The sequence below is a fragment of the Siphateles boraxobius genome, unplaced genomic scaffold (assembly GCF_051911475.1).
Source record: "Siphateles boraxobius isolate OS27281-9 unplaced genomic scaffold, OSU_SipBor_1 65, whole genome shotgun sequence".
In the NCBI taxonomy this organism is placed as follows: domain Eukaryota; kingdom Metazoa; phylum Chordata; class Actinopteri; order Cypriniformes; family Leuciscidae; genus Siphateles; species Siphateles boraxobius.
This window is the reverse complement of record NW_027509192.1, coordinates 5,141,621-5,154,897: the sequence shown is the minus strand read 5'-3', so window position 1 is coordinate 5,154,897 and position 13,277 is coordinate 5,141,621. Positions and strand designations below refer to the sequence as shown.

Genomic DNA, 13,277 nt, shown 5'->3' with positions numbered 1-13,277 from the left:
CGGGATGAAGAAAACAGTCCCGCCCAGGGCTCTAAGTGCCATGTTTTCAGCATGTGATATCAGCTAGTCGTAAATGAATTTAAAAAATCATATTTTCTTTTCAATACTAGAAACTGTAACACTTAAGACAAAGATGAATATCAAATAACATCAGATTTATTACAAAGTCAGAATGTGAGGCCAACATGCGAAACAGTGTGCAAACACATAACACGAACAATATCAGACACTGAACAGAACACAGGCAGGAACTTAAATAGAGGTTTTATGGTTATACATTTGTCTGAAACTTTCCCCCAACTTTGCATTTTAGGTCAACAAATCAAATGATTTACAATGACCCTTGCAGACATAGTCTTGACATTATAGGCGTCATGCAATCAGTGATTAATAGTGAGGACTGTGTAGGAGTGCAATTTGTGGGGAAAAAAGACAATTTGATTTGTGCATTGAACCCTTATGACACTTTGCCAGAATATATTTTGTCGGCTGTTTTAAAGTAATTTCTTGACTTAGTGTTGTTTTGTCTCATGACACTGACAAGGTTGATGTCACACTTTCTTCAGATGCTGAAAATTAAATTAAATGTTTAATGAGTGTAAAATTAATGGGGGAAAAAGCAATCTTACTATAATTAATTTTATTTTGTTCAGTGCTGTGTATTTAAAAAAGAAAAAGTATTAAACTACGTACCAGAGGCAGTAGAATAGCCACTTTTAATGGAATCTAAAACCCAAAAAGACGATTGGTTGATTGACTGTTCAGTACTAAGCCCGTATAAAGTACATATATATAGAAAAAAAAATGTCCACACAAGGAAAAGGATTGACATTTTGTCCCCATAACATAGGGTTTACAAGGACACACACGTGCAAACACACACACACATTTTTGGTCCCAATGAGGAAAACAGTTTATAAATCATACTAAGGGACTGTTCGTTTTTTATTTAAGGGGCCACCGGAGGAGATTTGAGATCTGTAGTCAAAAAAGACTTGACCCTCCCTTTGCCAGCAATAATTTTTTCTATGACCCTCCAAAATGATTGTGAAAAAAGGCATGACCCTCCCCGATAACTTATTGATTACTTCTGTACTGGTTTGGCTTGGCAACGATGTTCAGATAGCCATTGTTTTTTTTACAACCATGACAAACGACTAAACTCCTGCTTTCTCATCTTACTGTAACGATAGACCAAACCTACAATTCGGGTCGTATCACGATTTTTGATTTGAAAAAAAAAAAACGTCTCAGGTTACTATTGTAACCATAGTTCCCTGAGAACAGGGAACGAGACGATGCGTCCATCGACGCCATGGGAACGCCCCCAGCGTGACTGCGTCTGAAGCATCTATGTCAACTAGTCCAATGGAAAGAATGAGCGTCACGGGCGGGTGATGTCATGACCAGGATATGATAAAAGCACATCCGGTGCAAACCGGCATTAGCTTCGAAAATTGCCGAAGCAAGCCGATCACAGGGATGCAGGAAGTATGGTAGGGTGACGCATCGTCTCGTTCCCTGTTCTCAGGGAACTATGGTTACAATAGTAACCTGAGACGTTCCCTTACGAAGGGAACTCAACGATGCGTCCATCGACGCCATGGGAACGAGAATACCCAAAGCGCCAGAATTTCAAGTACCTGAGTGTCAGTCTGTTGTAACTAAGCACCTGAGAACTTGGGGCAGCATCCAGGTCTAAACTGTAAAATCTAACGAATGTGAGCGGAGAGGACCAGCCCGCTGCATCACAGACGTCCCGAAGAGAAACCCCTTATAGTAATTGTTTAGAAGCAGGAAGACCCTTCTTAGGTGATCCAAAGCAAATCAGTAATTGGTCGGACTTCCTAAATGAAGATGTCCGATGCACATAAGTGTCCAGTGCTCGCACTGGACACAAGAGGTTCAGTCTTTCCTGGTCCGCAGATGCAAAAGGAGGACAGAAAGCCTGCAGCACAATAGGCCTCGAAGTCGAGGTCGGCACCTTAGGGACGTATCCCTGATTTGGATATAAGAATGCCTTTGACCATCCCCGGTGCAAACTCAAGGCAAGTGGGGGAAACCGAAAGGGCCTCAGCCTCAAAGTGCCACGAAGGAAACGTGTAACCAGGGGGTGTAACCAGGGGGTCTCGAATCAACGATGTACCCCTCACCAGGGCGTGGTAGGCCGCAATGGCCGCCACGTAGACTTTGAGCGTGGAAGGACATAGGCCTGACGTAAAGCGCTCCTGCAGGAACTCGAGTACTGTGTTCACAGAACAGTTAACTGGATCCCACTGATGTCGGTGACACCATAAAGAGAAAACTCTCCATTTAAGCGCATATAGTTTCCTAGTAGCTGGGGCTCTGTGCCCGGTAGCATAAAGCACCTTAAGTTTTTCCCTTAAGTGTGGGACTTAAGGCGTGATTTCCCCTTAACTAAGGGAATGATTTAAGGGTGTTGCATATAATCCCTTAATGAGTTCTCTTAGGTAAGGGAAACCGTTAAGTGTTTCACGGCAGCGATCCAGGTTTGCCGTTATAAAAATCTATCGTTGCCATAGATACGCTCCTATACACATTAACCTAGGAGCTTTAAAACAACGAATAGCCTAAAGAAATGGATAAGGAAAACAAAAAAAGAAAGCCAAACTGGACTGAGGATGAGAAGTGTATTCTTCTAGATGAATATGGGAAAAGAAAAGGAATTTTAAGAAGCAAATTTAATCCCGTCATAACTGCTGGCAAAAAAAATAAACAGTGGGAGGAAATAACCGAGAAAATTAATGCACGGAACTTAGGAGTAAAGAGGACGGTTTCAGAGGTAATTAAAAAATATGAAAACATCTCTGTGGGGGCAAAAAAAGAAATAAGCATTCATAAGAGGGAGTCCAACAAAACTGGTAAGAAAAAAAACGCTCTTAGTTTTTTCTCTATTTTCTTCGCACGCACCGAGAGCTAACGATAACAAAACTGTAGGTGGAGGACCACCGCCAACAGAATTATCAGAGACAACTAAACTGGTCCAAGACATCCTTGGGGCGGACTCACCTGTCCTGGCTGGCATCCCTGGCGGCTTAGAGAGTGAAGTGACTCAACCAGAGGAATGTAACACGGAGTGAGAGAACATTATTGTCTTAAATTAAATAAAATGTATCTCTATGGGGATAAACGATATGAAAATCACGACAGGCGTAATAAAATATTTTTATTTGTATATAAATATAAATTTTGATTGGTATTTCTTTGTTTCACGCGTTAGACCTTTCCAGCAATCAAAGCAACACCGACAGCGCCAGCAGTACGCCAAACCAGGCAACAAAGTGAGTTATTTATTAGTTAACAATTATTTTAGTTTTGTTAATTTGACTTAGAACAGCCCCAATATTATTTATTATATTATATTTCATAATTCCTCCAAAACACTTGTGAATTGCAGAAAGACGCAACTACCCTCTCCAGCCTCTACAAGAGAAGAAGTGCTGGAACTGCAGAGAGACGTCCTACAGCTACAAAAAACAAAGCTGCAATTGGAGATCGAAAAAATTAAAAAGGAGAAGGAAAATCAAGACCTTTACAACATAATTCTTAACAACAAACTGTTGCAACTACAAAGTGAAGGGAAAATAACAATAACATCACTTGACGAATAAATATATTATTATAAATACATTTTATGACATATCTGAAAAGTTTTGTATTTATTTATGTAATTACAAGGACAAATATATTAACAAAATTCCAATAATAATAGCAAAATACAATATAGCTAATATATTTATAAAATATTAATACTAAACAACACTAGCCTATAAATTATAATTTATAAATCATTACATTAACTTGCAACTGCTAACCTACTATATACATTGTATCATTAACATTAATAATAATTATTGTAATAGGCTAATAATACATTTTATTAATAATATTACTACTGCTGCTAATATATATATATATATATTTAAATATTAGCCTACAACTATTGGTCATACTAGGCCTGCTAATTAAAGAATGCATTTACGATGGCATCTCTGACAACAAATCCAGCCTGTTGGAAATCTTGCTGCAGAAGATTTGCTTCATGAGCCTCTTCTGCTTCATTACCCTCTTCTTCGAGCTCATCTTCCTCTTCGAAGGCAGAATACATCTTGGACATGTTAAAAAGAACAACGCAGGCGACAATAATTTTGCAAGCCCTTGGAGGCTCAACGTGCAGTTCACTGTGGAGACAGTGAAATCTCCGTTTAAGCTGTCCGATCGTCCTCTCAACTATCGACCTTGTGTGAGTCAACGCACTGTTGTATCTTTCCTACAGGACCAAAGAATAACCATAATTATCAACAAGTCAAAATACATTTTAATACACAAAAAAATATCAATAAGTTAGACAACATATGGCCTATGTTTTTACGTTCAGTTTATGTTTTTTTAAAGTTAGTAAAGAGGATTTTTTTTTCAAGTCAGTTTAATATCAAGTTGATATAATTTGTACATCTTAGTTGTCTGTAACATTATTAAATACATGCCTGCGCAGCGTTAAGGCAATTCATGAAGGGCGTCATGAGCCATGGTCGGCAGGGGTAACCACTGTCACCGAGCAGAAGACCACCGTGCATTCCAGCTTCAAAATCTCTCCCGATCTTACTCTCTGTCAAAATCCTAGAGTCATGTGTACTCCCTGGCCACGATGCAACGACATTTATTATTCTGCACAGATGGTCACACACTAACTGCACATTAACAGAATGGTAATTTTTCCTGTTCACATACTGATCTTCGTGCGTGCGGGACGCTTGAATTCTGACATGTGTGCCGTCAATTACACCACTTATTCGAGGAAACCCCGCTTTCCGAAAAAAAGAGGTTTGAATGACATCAAGTTCAACACCAGATGGAAACGTCACGGTTTCGCTTAAATGACGGCAAAGGGCCCCTGCAACCCGATGAATAACTCTACTGACGGACGACTTATGAACGTGGAAAACATCTCCCACTACAGACTGGAAACTCCCAGTTGCAAAGAACCGAAGTGCTATAAGTAACTGAAGCACAGAGGGTAGTGAGTGGTTGCGCTGGGTAACATGGCCAAGGTCTCCTTCCAGTTGGCCAGCAATTTCATAGATTCCGCGGCGATTAAATCGATATTCTCGAAGCAGTTTTTCATCGCTAAGATGATCCAAAGGGTTCTCCCTATCCCTAAAAATTCTTCTTGGCACATAATTATCTTCAATTGGTTCCATAAATTCAGCCATGTCGTCTTTTTTTTGTCCACGTTACTTTAAAGGTAAAGTTTTCCTAACCTTAAACTGTACTTAGGAAAATGACAGTTAAGGGGCTTTATGCAACACTTAACGGTTTTTAAGGGATTCCTTAAGTGAAAAAACAGCATTTAAGGGAAATTCTAAGTGTTTATGACGTTTCACTTAAAGAAACCCTTAAGTACCATATAAGGGCATTTTCTGCAACACCCTTAAGTTTAAGGGAAACATAAGGGCGAACTTAAGGGAAAATTACACTTAAGGTGCTTTATGCAACCGGGCACTGGAGCTTAGAATGGTCTCAGCAGCCTCGGCTGAAAGACCACTCTCTATGAGTTGGGCCCCCTCAGACGCCAAACCCACAGGTTCCAAATCTCTGGTCGAGGGTGAAATATTGTGCCCCCGGCCTGAGACAGAAGGTCTCTCCTGATCGGGATCTCGAAGGGAGGACCGTCTAGGAGATGGATCAGGTCCGAAAACCAGATCCGACTTGGCCAGCGTGGTGCTACTAGCACTAGGCTTATTCCATACCGGCGGACTCGCTCCAGAACTCCTGGGAGCAGAGCAACAGGGGGAAAGTCGTACAGACGTAGCCTCGGCCACGTCTGCACCATAGCATCCAGCCCCAGGGGGGCTGGGTGAGTAAGGGAGAACCACAGAGGACAGTGCGTCATATTTTGAGACGCAAACAGATCCACTTCTGCTTGGCCATAAAACTCCCAGATTTTCTCCACCACCTCGGGGTGGAGTCTCCAGTCCCCTGGCCTCAGCTCCTGCCTCGACAGGATGTCTGCTCCTATATTCTGGACCCCAGGAATATACACTGCCCTCAGAGAGAGTACCTTCCGCAGAGACCACAGGAGGATCTGGTGCGCCAGTTTGCAAAGCGCACTCGAACGCAGGCCCCCCTGACGGTTCAGATAAGAGACCACTGATGTGTTGTCTGTTCGTACGAGCACATGATGGCCCCTCAGGTCTGGGAGGAACTGCCTCAACGCATTGAAGACAGCCATCATCTCCAGGCAATTTATGTGCCACGAGAGATGATGACTCTTCCACAGACCCTGAACCGAGCGGCCTTCCATTACCGCTCCCCAGCCGGTGAGGGAAGCATCTGTCGAGATAGTAACTCGATGGCAAAGAGCTCCCAACACCGGACCCTGGGTTAAGAACCAGTGCTTCCTCCATATAACTAAGGCACGCAGGCAACGCCGCGTGACCTTGATCATACGAAGTGGGTTTCCCCTCGGGGAGAACCCTCTGGTCCTGAGCCACCACTGTAAAGGCCTCATGTACAGCAGGCCAAAAGGTATCATGTTGGACGCTGCTGCCAAAAGACCCAACAGTTTCTCGAACTGTTTTACAGTGCGTGACTGGCCTAGCTTCAGCTCTTTTGTGGCTGACAGGATAGCAGCTACACGAACGGGCGATAGGGTGGCCCGCATCGTCACTGAATCCCATACCACACCAAGGAAAGTGGTTCTCTGTACTGGAGAAAGCACACTCTTCTTGGCATTGAGCCTCAACCCCAACATCTGCATATGAGCGAGAACGACACCTCGGTGCCGAACCGCCAACTGCTCTGATTCCGCTAGAATCAGCCAGTCGTCGATGTAGTTCAGAATACGTATGCCCTGAAGCCTGAGAGGGGCTAAAGCTGCATCCACGCATTTCGTGAACGTGCGGGGTGATAAAGCTAGACCGAAAGGAAGAACCCGATATTGGTATTCTTTGCCCCCGAAAGAAAACCTTAGGAACTTCCTGTGCTGAGGGAGGATGGAGATATGGAAGTAGGCGTCCTTCAGATCTATCGTGACAAACCAGTCCTCGGATCTGATTTGAGTCACGATCTGTTTGAGTGTCAGCATCTTGAACTTCAGTTTCTGAACTGACCGATTTAACAGACGAAGATCTAAAATAGGACGCAACCCTCCATCCTTTTTTGGAAAAATGAAATAACGGCTGTAAAAACCCGACTCTCGGTCGGGTGAGTACACCTGTTCTATAGCTTCTTTCGCTAACAGGGCCTTTACCTCTTGCTCCATTACCAGAGCCTGCTCGGGATTCACCACTGTGGGCAACACCCCGTTGTAACGGGGAGGACGAGAACCAAACTGGATTCTGTATCCTTTCTCTACAATCTGCAGGACCCAACGAGAAATATTCGGCAGAAGCTTCCACGCTGCCAGAAAATTTACTAAGGGAACCAGCCTCTCGAGGCTGGTCTCTGGTGTTACTGAGACAGCTAATTCTGGAGCCTGAAACATCATGGCAGGAACTACCTGAACTGGCTGCTCTAAAGCCCCCCTCAGAGGGCGCGAAACCGATGCTGTGCCGCAGCATAGCATCAGCGACTCGCTGGAGACCGCTGCGCCCTGAAGCACCAAGGGTGGCAGGGTTGGCAGAACGGTCTCGGTAGGACCCCGAAATGGAACGGGCACCGCATAATGAGGTGTACACCGCTCTACTTCGGTCGGGGCTGTCCTCACAGGCCTGACGCATGAACATCAGGACCTTTTTTTTTTTGAGCCGAAGTCCTCTTCGCCTGAAGAACGGTCCTCAGATCCGGCTTCGACTTAGAAGACTTCGGTTGAGAGGGTTGCGTCTGTCTCCAGTGTCTATGTGGAGGTGCACGAGACGCAACACTCTCTTTCTGTTGCACATGATATGATGAGCTCGACGCCTGGGGCTGCTCACGCCCAGCAGCCCCAGGGGGCTGGACACGGCGAGGGATAAACTTTTTAAAAGCGTCAGCTTGCTTTTTAGACTCCTGAAATCTCTCGACGACCGCGTGGACTGCGTCGCCGAAGAGACCAGAAGGTTCAAGCGGAGCATCTAATAAAAAAGCTCGATCTTTTTCTTTAATCTCTGACAGATTTAACCATAAATGTCTCTCAGTAGCTACCAAGGCTGCCATAGACCGCCCAATTGCTCTGGCGGTCTCCTTAGTAGCCCTGAGAGAAAGATCGGTAGCCCGACGAAGTTCTCGAATATCGTCATGAGAAATTCCCTCACTACTATCCAGATCCCCCAGCAGGTCAGCTTGATAAGCCTGAAGCACTGCCATTGTATGCAGAGATGCTCCAGCTTGACCTGCTGCCGTATAAGCTTTGCCCACTAAAACCGAGGTGGCTTTAAGCGGTCTAGTGGGCAAAGCCGAGGCTTTCAGGGACGATGCGGGACCAGGCGAAAGATAGCTGGCTAAATTCTGTTCCGCCTGGGGCATCGCCTCATAACCATACTCTTTTAGCCAACTTATTCTCGAATAAGTGTTAACTTGAGGGCTAAAAAGTCGTGAAGAGTAAGGTTTATTCCACGATTTCGATATTTCATTATGAAGATCGGGAAAAAAGGGAAGCCCTCGTGGTGGAGATAATGTAGTGGAAGATAAAAAGCGCTCATCTAATTTACTTTTAGGACGAGCGCCTTTATTCTCAGATGGCCATTCAATATTTAATTTCTCTACAGCCCGTGACATAACATCCACCAGCTCATCATATGCTGGGGAAATAAATTCTGAATCCCTTTCCCCCATGTGTGTGCTTTCACTCTCCATACTCATAACATCGACCTCCTCGGCGGAAGAGCATTGAAGTAATGGAGGGCTTTCTCCCCGGGCGGAAGAAACCGCAGTGCGTGCTTCCGACACCGGGGGGAGAGCGCTGGATCTTCCGGGTAAGGAAGGAGAAAAGGCCCGCGGACCCGTGACCAAACCCCTCCGAAAGATCCTTTTGCGATCCCCAGGAATGCATTCTCCGCGCCGCCTCGGCAGACGCGGGTCCTGATCCCTGAGGATCGCGAGCCTGCCCACTCTTTTCATCAAAGAGTGACAGGCGAGAGCGGAGCATGCGGAGCGGTAGCATTTCACAGTGTTGACACTCAGCCTCCTCGAAGGCTGAGACCGCATGCTCCACTCCCAAACAAATGACACAAAGCTTGTGTGTGTCCCCACCCGTTAAATAACGCGGGCAGGGAGGAACACACTGCTTGTACACTTGTTTCGCCATAACGTTTCCGAATAAATTGCAACAGACAACAATAAATAGACAGAGACAGTATAACACAGATCGCTTGCTGAGGCAACAGAAGCTACTGCCGGTTTGCACCGGATGTGCTTTTATAATATCCTGGTCATGACGTCACCCGCCCGTGACGCTCATTCTTTCCATTGGACTAGTTGACATAGATGCTTCAGACGCAGTCACGCTGGGGGCGTTCCCATGGCGTCGATGGACGCATCGTTGAGTTCCCTTCGTAAGGGAAATCATGTTTCCGGTGCTGATGCAATGGTGACGCGTTCATGTAAAATGTAAGGGTGGCGCTGCCAATAAAGTATCTTAAAGCTGCCACAAAGAACCGGCAAAAGTAATGATTATGAATATGTCAAATATAGCAAGGAGACATTTTAATTGTTTATTAATAAACAAGTCTTTGTCAGTGTTGGCTGCAAATATAAATGTGACGATGCTGACTCGCGATCTTCGCAGTAGTGAACGTGCCAGAGAGAAATGCACATTTCATACGGATTACATAAGCAGAGAGCAGTTTGTGGTCTGTTTTCTTTCGTTTTGAATTGTTCTCTTAAAAAGTAGACATTTCAAGCTTTCTATATATTTATCAGGTCTGTGAGGCAACTACCTTATTATACGCTGAGTTTCTGTTCATTTATTAGACGAGAGTCCAGTTCACGTGCCGGCGCCTCCGTGTCATGATGATCTATTTTCTACTATATTTACTTCTTATTTATTAAATCCAGGCAATTGGTTGATGAAACATTGATTAAAATTAAGATACAATTAATAAAAAACGAAATTCACTTTAAAGAAAGGCTTTGTGCTTTCTGTTTGGTCTCTGTGAAAGTTTTGAAGTCACTTTCGCAGCGGTCATGTCCGTAACGGAGAACTGTCATCTCCGTAACATTTTTTTTCCCTCATAAATGCGAACACGAAAAAAATAAAAAGAATATTTTATGTCATGTGGAGGCCGACCCTTCTTCATCCAGTGGGTAGTATTACTTTTGTTTTGCGCAGCGTAGTTCATAGAATTACTTTTTGCCACCTAAAAGTTAAAGATTTTTTGTGTCACATCACATGTGTATTTCCCTCATATTAAATATAAAACGTGTATAAATGAGTAGACTGATATTTTTCTAATGTCTGGACTCCTTTATTAAGGGAGAATGAATATATAAACAGACGTTTCAGTATTAAATGCATTTTCTGAGAATTTATATTTCAAGTTTTGACTGCAAATGTCACGTCAATAACGCTGGTATTGCCCAATTTTAAAGAATTTATCGTCAACTAGTTTTTTTGGTGTAGATCTACGTATTTTATTATGTTAACTTCAAATAATACTAATAGTAATTTAATAAATGTGGTAGCCCTACGTCTAACACATCACACTCCACTGTTATGGTGGCAATTTCAGTAGATTTACTCACTAACATTGTTGTGGAAACACAATAAGAATGGAAACTAAAATATGGTAGTATCGTGCTACAGCGCACATTATATCAGCTGCAGTTCTGGCGCCTCAGTCCCAATACTGTAAAACTCGACGTACATTCACATCACGTGTTAATGCAGCGGTAGAGTTACACTCACAGGACACTGCACTTATTCGCCCTTTCCATAAATACTGAACTGCTTAAATACCAAGTGAATATCACTTAAATACTAAGTGATATATTTGTATATGTGTAGTTATATATCAGTTCTTGTCATACCTGCACATTGTCTTTTCCATGCAATTACAGCAGCTTCCGCTCCAAACACCATCATCAGAGCCAAAACCATCAGAACTGAAGGAATCACTGATTTAAATCGTTCCCCGTGATCATACTCTGAAACATGAACCACAGACTTGGAGATTAACTGTGATTATTTTAGTTTTGATTGTTAAATTATGTTTTCTGAAAATTCCTATTACCTAAAGTGACGTGCAGTTTGTTGTTCAGACTGAGGTGTGTGTCAGAGCAGCTGTATTTGTGTGTGTCTGCACTGATCTCCAGACTCTTCCTCATCTGGTACGTCCCGTCACCATTGGGCAGCAGATCTCCTCCAGTGATCTCATGATCAGATACAGGGTGTCCATCTCTGAAAAGGGTCAGGTTGATGTGACAAGGGTAAAATCCTGTGGCCAAACAACTCAAACGAGACCCAGAAGACAGTTCTTTCTGGAGGAGCCTGACTTTGGGTTTCACTAAAAAAGGTAACAGAAAGATGTTATTATTATTAATTATATTGGCCTGTCAGTAATTTAGCTGGTCATCATACCTGATTTGACTTGACTTGATTTCTCCTTTTTTCAAGATACCCCTTGAGTGTTTTGATGCAGAATGGTTGGTATAAATGTTCATGATTCCACATTCTGATTTTAAGATGGATTTTCAGCGAAAGAGCTGAGATGTTTAAATGACCCTGGTATATGAAGTTCTTGTCAACATATCGCAACTCATCTGTGGTGGAGCCACTGACAGCATCTTGTGTGATCATTTGTCCCGTTTCACCATCATCTCTCAGTTCACACACAACCTAGCCTGGTTCTACCAGACTCTCGTACATTTCATTTGTACAGAGAGTCTGGCACCGCTCCATTGACAAGCGTTAACTTCCTTGTAGGCGGGTATTCTATTGAAGTCTAAAACTATTGGATCTGCCCAGAGTCACTCTATCTGCCATAACCAATCGCTGACGTTTGGTCGTGACATATGTCTTTTCCCGAACCCCGTGGGAGGATGGCCATAAACACAAAACTAAGCAAAGATTGTTCTTGCTCCGGCTTTAACTTCTTGATATTCGGCAGCGTTGCCACAACGGACCGAATGGCTTCGCTCGCATCTTTCTTATTTTGAACTACAACTCAAAATAACGCACTAGTCGACATCAACGTCATCGTTCTCAGCCACTCCCTCTGTTCGCTGATTGGCCCGGTAAAAAATTGATCGGAGAAAACCAAAGTCTACAGCGCAATCCCAGACGTAGTACTGAAGGAAAATGAAATTGAGCGGAAGTGCGTAGGAGGGCGGAGCCAGGCTACACACAACCAGCCTCTGAATGGCAAGGACACCTTTAATGAAGAGATAAAGATTTAAGGTAGTGTTTATCTTAAAACATAAAACAACAACAACAATCATAATTATTTATAATAATGATAATACTTTATTATTATTATTATTGCCTAAAATACTGCTTTTGTATTATTTATAGTATGTTTCTATTAATATGTCAAGAGTTTTTGATTGTACTTACTAAGTTTTATTTAAATAGTTTGTTGCTATAACCCATTTTTCCATAAAAGATGATTGTATGTTGTCACTTATTCCGAGGAGAACATTTGAATCAAACTTGTCGTCTTCAGTTGTTGTATTTCCTCGAGTGTCTTCGTCTCACCGTTATAGTACAGAACTGTTACATCATCCAACATCACTACATAGCTAATATTATGTCATGTCTAAAGTTAGCCATTCTTCCCCACTAGATGGCGCTGTTTGCTATAGTTTTAGTTAAACTACCATTGAGAAAACTTTATTTGTTATGCTTCATAGCGACAATCACGCAAACCTCAGTAGCCATTTTCCAGTTCTGCGCAGCAGAGAAATCGCGTGCTGTTTACTCCGGATTCCAGTGTTGTTGTGTAAAGCCCCAGCTTTGCTTGTAAGTTTATTTCATATAATTGTAATGTTATATTCTTTGTGTCTGTATCTTATTAAGATGGGTATATTAGACGCACGTTAGCGGTTCCACGTGTTTTGTACGGACATTTCAAAATATCGCCATGTGATCTCGTAACAATTACTGTGATTTAACGATGTTAATGTAAATATTGTGTAACTATTAATTGTATTTTGGTTATTTATATTTAAATAAGCATTTTTGTATTTCTTTTCAGTTTCACAAAATAATGTAACATTGAGAGAAACAACATGATTGCACTCAAGTAAAGAAGATAATTGACATCCTCTGAGTGGTCATTGAAGCCTCTTCATCACGTTATATAGTGTTTAACTATCTGTATATGCATGCCCAACGCACA

At 42.8% G+C, this 13,277-nt stretch overlaps 1 protein-coding gene, 1 long non-coding RNA gene and 1 pseudogene across 3 annotated transcripts in view; 1 reads left to right on the top strand and 2 right to left on the bottom strand.

Annotated features, from left to right (window-relative positions):
* LOC143720702 (class I histocompatibility antigen, Gogo-A*0501 alpha chain-like) overlaps nt 1–13,277 on the bottom strand; it is a 141,885-nt gene that overhangs the window by 42,349 nt on the left and 86,259 nt on the right. The window lies entirely within an intron of this gene.
* Nucleotides 1–13,277, bottom strand: part of LOC143720700 (class I histocompatibility antigen, Gogo-A*0501 alpha chain-like) — a 116,498-nt pseudogene that overhangs the window by 16,994 nt on the left and 86,227 nt on the right. The window contains exons 8-10 of the transcript XR_013196619.1: nt 10,969–11,085; nt 694–726; nt 542–569 (exon numbers count right to left, since the gene is read on the bottom strand). The product of XR_013196619.1 is annotated as a class I histocompatibility antigen, Gogo-A*0501 alpha chain-like (transcript). The remainder of the gene's footprint in view (nt 1–541; nt 570–693; nt 727–10,968; nt 11,086–13,277) is intronic.
* LOC143720689 (uncharacterized) lies at nt 3,270–3,671 on the top strand. The gene is made up of 2 exons (XR_013196617.1): nt 3,270–3,302; nt 3,419–3,671. It is a non-coding gene; the product is annotated as an uncharacterized LOC143720689 (long non-coding RNA).